The following is a 12,880-nucleotide window of genomic DNA, read 5'->3' as shown; positions in this document are numbered from 1 at the left end:
ATTTCTCCAGATTCTCCAGATTCTGCAAAAGTCCAAGCAGTCATAGATTGGCCTAAACCAAAGACAGTGAAAGAAGTCAGAGGATTCTTGGGATTGACTGGTTGGTATAGATTTTTTATACCAAAGTATGCTCTCATAGCTTCCCCCCTGACTAACCGTCTCAAAAAGAATACCCCATTTCAGTGGTCTACCAAGTGCCAGAGTGCTTTTGATAAGCTGAAGACCGCCTTGGTAACCAGTCCAGTTCTGAAGCTGCCAGATTTCTCTCTACCCTTTGAGGTAGTATAACTGATGCAAGTGGTTTTGCCCTGCGAGGTGCACTCATCTTCACTCAGGGACCGCTTCGTCGGCCCTCGCCCATCGTACCGGAAGCACACCATTTTCCACCATACCCAGGCTCATCAAGACCTGGGCAGGTTTTTGCCGTCGCGTGAGCTGTCCCTTGAACACTCCCTGCCGCCAGCTGTTGCAACAGATAAACATATATGCCAAATGCTCCCTCCAGCATCATTCTCGCGTAAGACAGTCTTTTAAGAAAATAGGTTGCAAGTTTACAGTTTTGATTTTGTTTGAATACCATGAATAAATCTTAAATCCGTATCCCAATACTTCTAGATCCAGGTCTGAATTCCAAACAAAATTCCTTGAATTCTATTAACTTGATCCTTAGATCAAAATCAAAAGTCTTAACTTAGTTTCAGATTCGGTTGGGGATTTGAGTGCATTTTTTCTAAACTAGGCACATCGTCATTGATTGAAACTAACGAAGGAATTAGGTCTTGGTCAATAGTCTGAATCAGAGTTTGGGTCTGGAAAGGTTCTTCCTAAACTATCTTTCTCGAAAGATAATATTTCAATTTCTCTTTTTCTGAATTTCCCTCGTCAAATATTTGCTTACAGATTTCTAAAACATGAATTTCCTATGAGGAATAAAATAATCATTTATCTTGATCTCCGACTTCGATAGTTTATTTGAATTTTCTCATTACCATCTTAGTGAATATGAAACGATAGCATTTCTTCTCACATATTATCTACTTATTCGTTTTTCTAATTTTTATAAAAATTAAACAGAGGATTAAGAGAACCCTTATTTAAATATAAAAATTCTATATGCATCTATTTATGCATAAAATCTAATTCTGATGAAAGTCACACTTTTATCATCATAAAAATCATTTATGATGAAAATCACTCTTTTAATATGAAAGAATTTCTTTTATGCATCCATTTATGCATAAAAATCATTTATGATGAAAATCACACTTTTAATATAAAAGAATTTCTTTTATGCATCCATTTATGCATAAAAATTATTTATGATGAAAATCACACTTTTAATATAAAAAAAATATCTTTTATGCATATGTTTATGCATACAAATCATTTATGATGAAAATCACTCTTTTAATATAAAAGAATTTCTTTTATGCATCCATTTTTGCATAAAAATCATTTATGTTTATGCATACAAATCATTTATGATGAAAAACACTCTTTTAATATAAAAGAATTTCTTTTATGCATCCATTTATGCATAAAAATCATTTATGATGAAAATCACTCTTTTAATATAAAAGAATTTCTTTTATGCATCCATTTATGCATAAAAATCATTTATGATGAAAATCACACTTTTAATATTAAAGAAATCTCTATTATGTTTATGCATACAAATCATTTATGATGAAAATCACTCTTTTAATATGAAAGAATTTCTTTTATGCATTTATTTATGCATAAAAATCATTTATGATGAAAATCACACTTTAAATATAAAAAATATATCTTTTATGCATATGTTTATGCATACAAATCATTTATGATGAAAATCACTCTTTTAATATAAAAGAATTTCTTTTATGCATAAAAATCATTTATGATTAAAATCACTCTTTTAATATAAAAGAATTTCTTTTGTGTATCCATTTATGCATAAAAATCATTTATGATAAAAATCACAAAAAACTAATGAATTATGAGTAAATTCACAGTTTTCTTGCTCTTGGGAGAAGTAGGGTTACAGTGCAAAAACACTATTAAGCTTCAACAAAGGGGAAGGCTTCTACTTATAGGAAAAAGTGAGCTTCCAACCAAGCTAACTGATTCTAGAGCTTTCCAGATCAGTTTGGTCAATTTTTGACCATTTTTGTATGACTCATTTTAGTCCACTTTTTGGATTTAGTTGAAACAGGAGAGAGAGGAGAGATAAAAATATCTCATTATTTGGGAGTTTAAAACTCTCCCACACATGTGAAATAGATGCCTCCTTCATGAGGGGAATTCCCCCATACTATTGAGGTGTCAAAAATGCATCATTTCTTCTAAATATCTCTCTTTTTTAACTATTAACCTTGTCTTTAGTCAACTCTTCATCTTATGTGAGTATTTACTCATTTTTGGGGGATTTTCCTTTTATTTCTCCATTTATCTCCTCCCTACATTTGGATGAATCTTATTGGTCCATAGGAACCTTAATTTAAAATTTTAAAAAAAAATCTTGACCCCTAGGATAATGCCTCTTGAACAGATTATACTTAATTTCTAATACACCTTCTGAAAATCTTTTTGAACTTCTGTTTCAGGGAAACTTATTTTAATAAATGAGATATTTTTCCATCTAAAAATATTTAAAAATTGAATTATCACTCTCCAGAGGATTTTCTCTCTCTAGGCCAAAACTCGTAGAAACAAGATCTTTTATATTTTCGAAGAGGAATTTGATTACAGAGGAAGATGCTAGACATCTTGAAAGGCTGGGGAAGAATTTTACATTCTCTCCCACTTGAAAAATGCGAATGCCCTCATCTCGCAAACTGGGGGTAATCCCGCAACAACAGATCGGCTTCATTCTCCCAGGTGGCATCTTCAAAAGGATAGAACTTCCATTTTACCAATAATTCTCTGAGAACTCTGTTCCTGAGAAGCTTTTCTCGAACATCAAGAATTTATCAGGTTGGAGTTCCATCTGCCCTTGGGTTGAAGAGGTTAGGATTTCATCATCAAGTACATGATTTGGGCTTGGCACATATTTCTTTAGAAGGCTTACATGAAATACATTATGAACTTTGAGATGAGGAGGCAAAAGAAGCTCGTAGGCTAAGTCACCTACTTTCTTTGTAATCGGATATGGCCCACAATATCTGGGGGATAACTTCTTGTACTTCCCAAGAGATAGAGAACTTCTTGTACTTCCCAAGAGATAGAGAACTTCTTTTGGGCCGTACTCTAATGAAGACCATATCTGCTTCTTAAAACTTTCTATCTGTCCTCTTCTTATTTGCATACTACTTCTGTCGATCCTGGTGGGCAGCTTTAATATGTTTACGAATTGACTGCATCTGCTGCTCCATGTCGTCAAGCATCTGTCTGGACATCTCGACCCTAATCAATGGGTTGAACCAAGTTAATGGAGTTAAGCAATCTTGTCCATACAGAGCTTTAAAAGGGCTCATCTCGATACTTCGGTGACAAGAAGCATTGTAGGCGAACTCGACTAGGTGCAGATAGCTTAGCCATTTCTTGGGTTCCCTAACATAACATGACCGAAGTATATCCTCGATTACTTGGTTTACCCTTTCAGTTTGACCATCCGTCTCAGGGTGATAAGCTGTGCTGAGATCCAAGAAAGTTCCCACTGCTTCAAAAAATGCAGTCCAGAACCTTGAAGTAAACTTAGGATCTCGATCACTAGGTGCCGAGTTTTGTCCACTCAGGCACCCTATAAATAGTAAAAAAACAGGTATTTGTTTACCTTTATTGGCTAATCTCTCCTAGCTAACAAAGGAATTTCCTTTCAAGTTCTTTTGTTCGAACATCACATGCAAAGTTTGGAATAAAGTTGCATAATTTGATGAAGCATTAAATAGTCAAAAGTCCTCATTTCTTTAGGTACAACGTCAATGTATACACCCTGTCCCAAATTTGGACGAATTCCATAAAATGCTAATATCTTTTACATACAAACTCATATGGGATTCCCACTTTGGACATTAGATCTTCACATAATATAGAGCTTAACTTGATTTTTTGAGAAAAATTTAAGCTATTTGTCTATTATCTTTAAATATTTCAAGGTCTTTAAAGTGTTATAATATATGCCACTTTTTGTACCCACAATAACTACCACTTAAAATGCTCAATCTTGTGGAGCAAAAGAGTGTTAGATAGTGATACATTAGTAGAATGTGGTGGTTAGTCAAAATTGCAAATCCAATGGTTGGATTTTTAATGATCTCTTTTCCAAAAGTCTTCCAAGTTATCAGAAGACCTATAAATATTAATAATCTAATTAATAAAATTACATTTTTTAAGTAATTCATCTAAAACTTATAGGGACTAGTGTACTTGTAATGGTGCATCTATGGAAAAAAAATTGGATCACTCTAAGTATGAAAAGATGAAATTTTTATCATTTCAACATATTTTTGATTAATTTCATTAATTAGACTAATGTATATTAATTTAAGTTATATTGGGTAAATTTGAGTGCATGTGTATGTTCTATTAGTTTCTTGATCTCATTTGAAGTACCCTGCCTCCCCAAATTTGCTCTCCAAGCATTGTCCCAGTCTAGCATAAACTGGGCAAAATTGGACACCTTGATCTTGCAACAACCCGCTGCAATCTGAAGATTTCTTTGAGGAACACTCTAGCCACATCCACTACAGTGTAGGTTTCTTTTACTCGGATCAGATGGGCAACTTTGGTTAGTCAACCACCATGAAAATAGAGTTGTAACCTGATTGCACTGAAGATAATCCAGTAATAAAATCCATACTGATACATTCCCACTTCATCTGGGGGATGTCCAATGGATGTAACTTCCCAAGCATTTTTACTCTTTCAGCTTTGACTTTCTGGCTTGTCAGAGATTGACGTACATGATTCAATACATCCTTTTTCAGACCAGGCCAAAAGAAGCTTTTCTTTACAGACATGTAGGTTTTGATGAAACCTGGATGTCTTGCTATAAGGCTGTCACATGGGCTTCATTCAAAATTTGACCCTTGGTTCCCTCATCATTGGGAATGCATAGCCTGCGATTAGAATACATAATGCCATCATCCAAGCTGTATCCTTGAACTCTGTTCAATTCCTCTGGAGTTTTGCTTTCCTGCATAAGTAGGGTAGCAATAGGGCGGCCAAAGAATCTATCGAGCATGATCTTCTCTCTTGCTTCAATAATCAAAGGATTTTATACTACAGTAATTGCAAGCAAGGAGGCTTTTCTGCTGAGGGCGTCTCTGCTGCTACCACATTTTCCTGCATAAGTAGGGTAGCAATAGGGCGGCCAAAGAATCTATCGAGCATGATCTTCTCTCTTGCTTCAATAATCAAAGGATTTTATACTACAGTAATTGCAAGCAAGGAGGCTTTTCTGCTGAGGGCGTCTCTGCTGCTACCACATTTTCTTTGCCTGGGCGGTACTTGATTTCAAAATCAAACTCGTTTAAAGTCTGCATCCACCTTCTTTGGTGCATGTTGAGGTCCTTCCGAGTAAAGATCCACTTTAAGCTCTGATGATCTGTCATCAAAGTGAATCTTTTTCCCAGTAGGTAATGTCTCCACCACAACTTTAAGGCATAGACTATTGAAAGTAGTTCTAGGTCATGGACACCATAATTCCTCTCATGCGTTCTGAGCTTTCATAATTCATAGGCCACTGCATGACCTTCCTGCATGAGTGCACCTCGCAAGGCAAAACCACTTGCATGCACCTCATAGGGCAAAACCACTTGCATGCACCTCATAGGGCAAAACCACTTGCATCAGTTACTATCTCAAAGGGTAGAGAGAAATCTGGCAGCTTCAGAACGGGACTGGTTTACCAAGGCGGTCTTCAGCTTATCAAAAGCACTATGGCACCTGGTAGACCACAGAAATGGGGTATTATTTTTGAGAAGGTTAGTCAGGGGGAAGCTATGAGAGCATACTTTGGTATAAAAATTCTATACTAACCAGTCAATCCCAAGAATCTTCTAACTTCTTTCACTGTCTTTAGTTCACGCCAATCTACGACTGCATGGACTTTTGCAAAATCTGGAGAAATTCCATCTTTGGTTACCAGAAAGCCCAAGTATTGGACGTGGTCGGCAAAGAAAGTGCATTTGCTCTTTTTGGCAAAGAGTTGGTGCTTCCTTAGAATCTCAAGAACTTTTCGGACATGAGTCTCATGGTCAGCTGCATTCTTTGAGTAAATCAAAATGTCATCAAAGAAAACTAGAACAAAATCATCCAAGTATTCTCTAAGGATGTCTTGCATTAGGCAATTGAATGTAGCTGGGGCATTAGTTAATCCGAACGGCATGACAGTATATTCATAATGCCCATAGCGACGATTATTGATGGCTATTTTTGGTATATCTTGATCATTGATCCTTATTTGGTAATAGTCGGATTTGAGATCTATCTTTGTGAAGATATGGGCTCCATTTAGCCTATCCAAAAGCTCATCAATTCTTGGGATAGGATACTTATTCTTAACTGATTTAGACCTCTATAGTCCAACTGAATGCACAAGATCTAGTGCATTTCTGCTCACATATCTGTTACATGGAAACACATGCTTTGTTTGCTTCCCAAATTGGTATGCTTCACATATTTTCTGCATACCTTCCACTTTAAATTTTGGCAGCCCTGTCACAATTCCTTTAGTCTGCATAGACTTCAATCTCTGCACATTTACATGTCCAATTCTTTTATGCCATATGTCTGTGTCTGCAACAACTCCTGAACCATTTGCAAACATCGCAGCACTCATTTCAGGCATGTCTACATTTAATGTAAACATTCTGCCCACTCTGTTGCCTTTTGCAACCAACATGCACTTGTCTTTAAAATCTTCAACATAACATCCATCAGGGTTAAACCGAACCTGCAAACCCTGCTCAATCATCTGGCCAACTGAAACTAGATTCTTTGTTATGTTCGGTACATGAAGTACATCTGCAAGGTACTTCACTTTGCCATCTTGCATAGACAATGGCACATCTCCAACGTGGGCAATTGGATGAGCAGTGTCATCCCCTGTTTCCACAAAACCTGGTCTTTCCGGGTTTTTCATCTCCTTGAACCACTCCCCATGACTCGTCATGTGGTTCGAAGCGCCCGAATCCACATACCATACATTATCTTTTTGTGCTGCATCCACATTTTCAGACATGCTGCATTCACGACATGCTGCATAACAAACAACCTTTCATTATCCTCATTATTTTTGCTTGAGGATGCATAGTTGTTTTGCTGCACTTTCCCATTTTGCATGTCAGCCTGCTTCTTATAACATTCTGACTGCACATGTCCAGGCTTACCACAATAATAGCATTCATGTGCATCATTATATTGCCTTTGCCAATTTCCACGGCCTCTTTGACTCCCCCTGCCTCTGAATTTGCCTCTTCCACCTGCGTGTTGTTGTTGTTGTTATTGATTCTGGGACTGTTGTTGTTGCTGCTGCTGTCTGCTGACCATAATTTTGATTACCTGTTCGGCCACCTCCTTGACCGCGTCCACCACGACCTCCTCTACCTCGTCCTCTTCCTGAACTCGTGTAGAAGGCCTGTTGCTCTGAACTGTTTTTGCTTTGTGAAGACTGTTGGTCTTCACCCAAGTTCTTCTCTTCGATAATCAGCATAGACACCAAATCTGTAAAGTTGGGAATGTTTTCTAGAGTCTGAATAGACGTCTTGAACGCCTTGTATTGTGGCCCGAGACCACGTAGACAGACTTCCACCTTGTCATCATCATCTACTGACACACCAATAGATGCAAGGGATTCCACAATACCCTTTATCTTCAACGCATAGTCATTCACAGACATGCTCTTTTTCTCCACAGTATGAAGTTCATTCTTCAACTGTATCTTACGTGCCTTGGTATTTGTTTCATAAAGCTTTACCAAGGTGTCCCACGCCTCCTTGGGGGACTTGGCATCCTGAATGTGCCCAATCATGATGTCCTGTATACTAATGGAGAGCCAATACATAACCTTCCTAGCTCCTTGGTTCCAGTCTTTAAACTCTTTCACATCTGCAGCAGCAGTTGGTATCTCCGGTGCCTCTTCATGCTCACCTTCTATGTAGTCCCAATAGCCTTTTCCCATCAGGAAATTCGTTAACCTGAACCTCCAAGCATGGAAGTTATTCTTATCCAGCTTCTCAGCCACAATCTGTGTTATGCCATCATTAGACATCTTGCCAAACACACAATTTTACCAGAAACTGCACTCTGGTTTTTCCTGCACAACTGCTGTATTTTCTGCACAGCGGTACTGTAGTACTCTCAAATGTCACAACCAGTGACTTCAATGTGCATACATACACCCAATGGCAACTGTAGACCTCTTTGCAGTCAGTGTCTGCACAGTCAATCTGTCTTCCTGCAGTTCTTAAAACAAAGTTCTGCAGAGAATCGATGACTTACCCGCAGTGCTCGAAATCGCCTGCTTTCTGAAAAACGGAGGTCCAGACGCGCCCGAAACGCGTTTTTGGTCCGAAAAATTCAGTCCGAAGGACTTTATCGTTGCCCTATAGCTTTACTCCCGCGAAGAAAGCTCCTCAATCAGAGATCATTTGCCGGTGCCTCCCGTAGCGCTCCCGACAAGGGTGTAGTCACCAACACAATAGGGAAGAGTAGTTGAAGCTCTTACCCTCGTACCGCTTCCTGTGGTTCTCTTGCTTGCAGCTCAGCCCTTAGCACGAACCAGGCTCTGATACCATGAAAAGATGCAGGGGGAAGAGAGCTTGAGCTCTTGCAAGCACACACACACACTCACAAAACCCTAATAGAGAACACACAAGGTGAGAGGCTGAAAATCTTCTTCTTCTCTACTCAACACTCAACACACCATATACAAGATAAGAGTACACAATAATATGGAAGGTACTCAACCAATACATACACGGGTTCTCTATAGTGTGAACCTGACTAAATGAGTTGGCGCTATAACTATGCCAGTCTCTAGAATGGCTGTCACACAGCCTGTCATCCCACTGGCCGCATATCTCCCATGATCTCACCAACCATGCCAGTGGTGTAAGTGTGGGGCCTATCCCCCAGGCGGGTCATCAGTGGCCACCGCCTCACTAGACGAGCTCGATATCTCAACAGTTGTCGTGACGTGGGCGGTGTCGCTGGGAAAGTGCGAGACTTCTGGCTGTGAGAGTAGCTTCAAATCCCAAGCATTAAATGTCTTCTCAGCTTGTCACAGAACAAGGTATAGCATGGTTTTATCTCAATCTCTTGTCTCAGGCATACATTCAATGGGATTGTCTCCACAACTCATACAAGACACACTCATCTTCGACTCTGATGATACAAGGCTTGTGGCAAGAGAACTCATCATCATCTTCATATATCATCATCAAAGCTTCATCATCATGAAAGGTCTTCACATAACATATGCTATATGTTTGTACAATATGTTTGACAATGTAACAACACTCATGAGACAAAACAAATAAAACTCACAAGACCATCAAATACAAAGGTATACATATCTTCAGCATATGCATGCCGACAGCCCATAGCATAGCTATAGCAGAACTTGATATCTTCCACAAGAAAGAGACAGAGCCTCTTCACTGCTCCCAGTCGTCAGCCACACACGTCTTCAGTCTCGCCGTTAGTAGAATCACACCATAGAAATGCTCATCACCCCTTCTCTTCCACAGTACAGCCCAAAGCCCACTGAGCGAAAAAAAATGGGTTCATGTCTCAGACCATAGAAATGCTCCACCACCTCTTCTTTTCCGCAGTACAGCCCAAGCTTACTGAGCTCCTTTACATGCACAAATGACACGAGAGATTTACAAAGAAACTTTAAGCTTCCAGCTGAGATCACCAGTCTCTCTCCCTCTTTCTCTCCCTCTAGCGCCTTCGCTACTACTGCTCATCAACCCCCCTCGATGCTAGCTCTCTACGCCCACCCCAGCTGCCTTCAGAGCCCCACCATCCTCTTCTCACGAAGCGGCCCTTCGTGTATACCTCAGCTGCGCACGGCGCCTCAGAGCCCCGCTGAATCCCCCTTCTCACGAACCGGCCCTTCGTGTATACCTCAGCTGTGCATGGCTTTTCCACGTCTTTTTCCCTGCAGTTCAACCAGAGCCTCCCCCCCCGTCTGTTTGCACTGTCTCCAGCCAGCTCTACCCAATCGCCTTTACTTCGGTAGCTGCGCTCCACGCCTCTACTCTCCACGCTCACACACAGCTGCGCTCCTGACCCACCATCGCTAGCCTTCCAGCCCGTCAGCTGCACACGCCCGAGGACCCTCTGGTCGACCCAAGCCGGCTCCCTCCTGCGCGCCTGGCTACGAGGCGGCTTCCTCTCTGTGTATGCCCCCACAAGACATCTCTTCCGTGTATACCAGCAGCTGCGCTACTCTTCAGAGTCGCCTTCCCTTAGGCCCTCCCTTTTTTTCCTCGTGCCCTCTGCGCCAGTCAGCTGCGCAGCTGACTCACACTGGGAGGCCCCCCTCCGTCAGATCAACGCGGCTGGCTTAACCTGTTCACGCCCGTCAGCTGCTTGGCCTCCCCTCCTCTTGTGGCTGCTGCCGCCGGAGAAGCTTCTCCCCCCCTCTCTACCCGCAACGGCCCACTCTCCACAAGGCGGTTTCGCCAACCTTCCAGGGATTCTTGCTCTGGCAGCATGGCAAGCCTCTACGTGGCTACTACTTCGTTGGCCACGTTTTTCATTGTTTTATTTATTTTATTTATTTGGAAAATGGCCACCATAACATGTCTTTTCACACCAAGTCCAAGGCAACCTTGGCCCTTTTTACCTTTTTCTGCCCATGCCCTCCACCAACTTCAATTGCAACCCCGAGTGCCCGCTTATCCTTGGAGACGCATACATATTAACTGCTCTAACACATGCCACTGTATCTGAGTGGATACCTTCCATATCTGTCCTTGCTGCTCAGGGCCCAGATTCCACATAAGTTGTTCCATGAACATGCTTTCACTGCATAGACGTGCCACAGCACGACATCCACCCCCTCTAAACCTGCACATCCTCCGGTATGTGCCACACAGGTCTGGATCAATCTCATCACAATCATTTGGCTTACATAACACCTGCACATCCTCACTTGCAACCGACAGTTGACTAGCATCAAGCATAGAAGAGCCCAAAGCTGATGGGGATCTATTATATATCATGAAATGCATCATCTAGGATAGCATCCAATTCAGCTTCAATTGCATTGAAGCCATTATCATCTTGCAATCCCACATGTTGATTATCATGAACATTCCCCCATAGCTATATCCATTTGGTTGCTCATACGCAGCCTCATGAGGCTCTGTGACCACACTTTGCATATCCTGCATGTTATCTCCTAGTACTTCTTGATACCTGTCTGCAGATGGGCTTAGAATTATGGGTCCCTCACCCGAGTACCCTTGAATCTGTATGTCATTGAACCCTGTATGATCCAAAAAGACAGATTCAATTTCCCTCTCCAAATCATCGTCATAAACAGGCTTCCAAGCTCGAGATTGTTGCTCACAAATGTGGTTGCAAGGTAACCCTGACACTGATGACATAGCATCACCCTGTTTATTGTTGGAACACCCAGTTAGCATTCCAGGATAACCCAAATCCAAAGAACCTTGGCAACCAGCTTCAGAAGCAACATCACTGTTGGAATCACCCATATCACTCACCCCCTCTAAATCAATCACACATACTTGTGGCCCATCTTGTAATATTTTATTTTCCTCACATGCATATTCATGTATACCCTCTATTAAAACCTGCTCTTCAATTAGCAAAGTAGTTGGTCCCTCGTCTTTAAGTTCAAAATCTTGATCCAGACCTTCATCACAAAAGCCACTCACATCATCCTGCTTATAAGCATCATAACCAGATAAGAATGCAGTAATGATAGCATCTTCTTCTTGTCCTAGATCTTCAAACTCTGCAATCATGCTTTCAGCAAAAAACATTGGTTCTTGTAGCTCTTCGCACATACGATATGTCACCTGAGGAATACCCTTTGAATGGGTGCTTCTGTCATGAGAATCCTTGAGTTTAGAAAGCTTACATGAGAGTTCACCCACTGTATCCTTGAGTTTAGAAAGCTTACATGAGAGTTCACCCACTGTATCCTTTCTAGGTTGCAGCAAAGCATCCCTTTTAGCACTGTGAATGTCTTGCTGTTCACTAACGGCTACTTGCAGTTCCAATTTAGCATAGACAGCCTCAATGATCTCTGCATCAGTCTTGAATAGCAATTGAATTATCCTCCATATGACATAATTCCACAACTGCTTCTAAAGTGGCCCGGACTGCTAGAACACTATCACAGCTCACATTATACCTCATTTCATCAGCCTTTTGCTTTTTCTTTTCCCAAGTAAGTTGCTCCTGCTTTAGGTTCATGGAACTCGCATAAATAAGTGCATCTGCAAAATCACTCCATCGTTTGGAGTGATACTCTGCTAGTTCCAGCACTTCATCTTTTAAATCACGACTTATAAGGTGAGCAAAAGATGCAATCATCATGTTTTTTCGAACCCCTTGATTCTTCATCTCTATCTCGTAACACCTTAGATAGCTTTCTAGATCGAAACCATCAAATATATTGACCCTGTCATACACCAATTGCACCGCAATTTCCACCGCTTCCTGGATTCGCTTTTCTTCTTCAATCTTCCTGAACTGCTCTTCAAGCTCTTTCATCTCGGCATATAAATGCTCCATTTTTCTAGCCATCTCTACGTACTCTCACCCCAGCGGTCTCACGTCGGGTTCACTGAAGATGTCGTGACGTGGGCGGTGTCGCTGAGAAAGTGCGAGACTTCTAGCTGTGAGAGTAGCTTCCAATCCCAAGCATTAAATGTCTTCTCAGCTTGTCATAGAGCAAGGTATAGCATGG

This window comes from Cibotium barometz, chromosome 53 (genome assembly GCF_041138505.1).
Source record: "Cibotium barometz isolate CiBa-2024 chromosome 53, ASM4113850v1, whole genome shotgun sequence".
Classification (NCBI taxonomy): Eukaryota; Viridiplantae; Streptophyta; class Polypodiopsida; order Cyatheales; family Cibotiaceae; genus Cibotium; species Cibotium barometz.
This window is presented reverse-complemented; position numbering follows the sequence as displayed.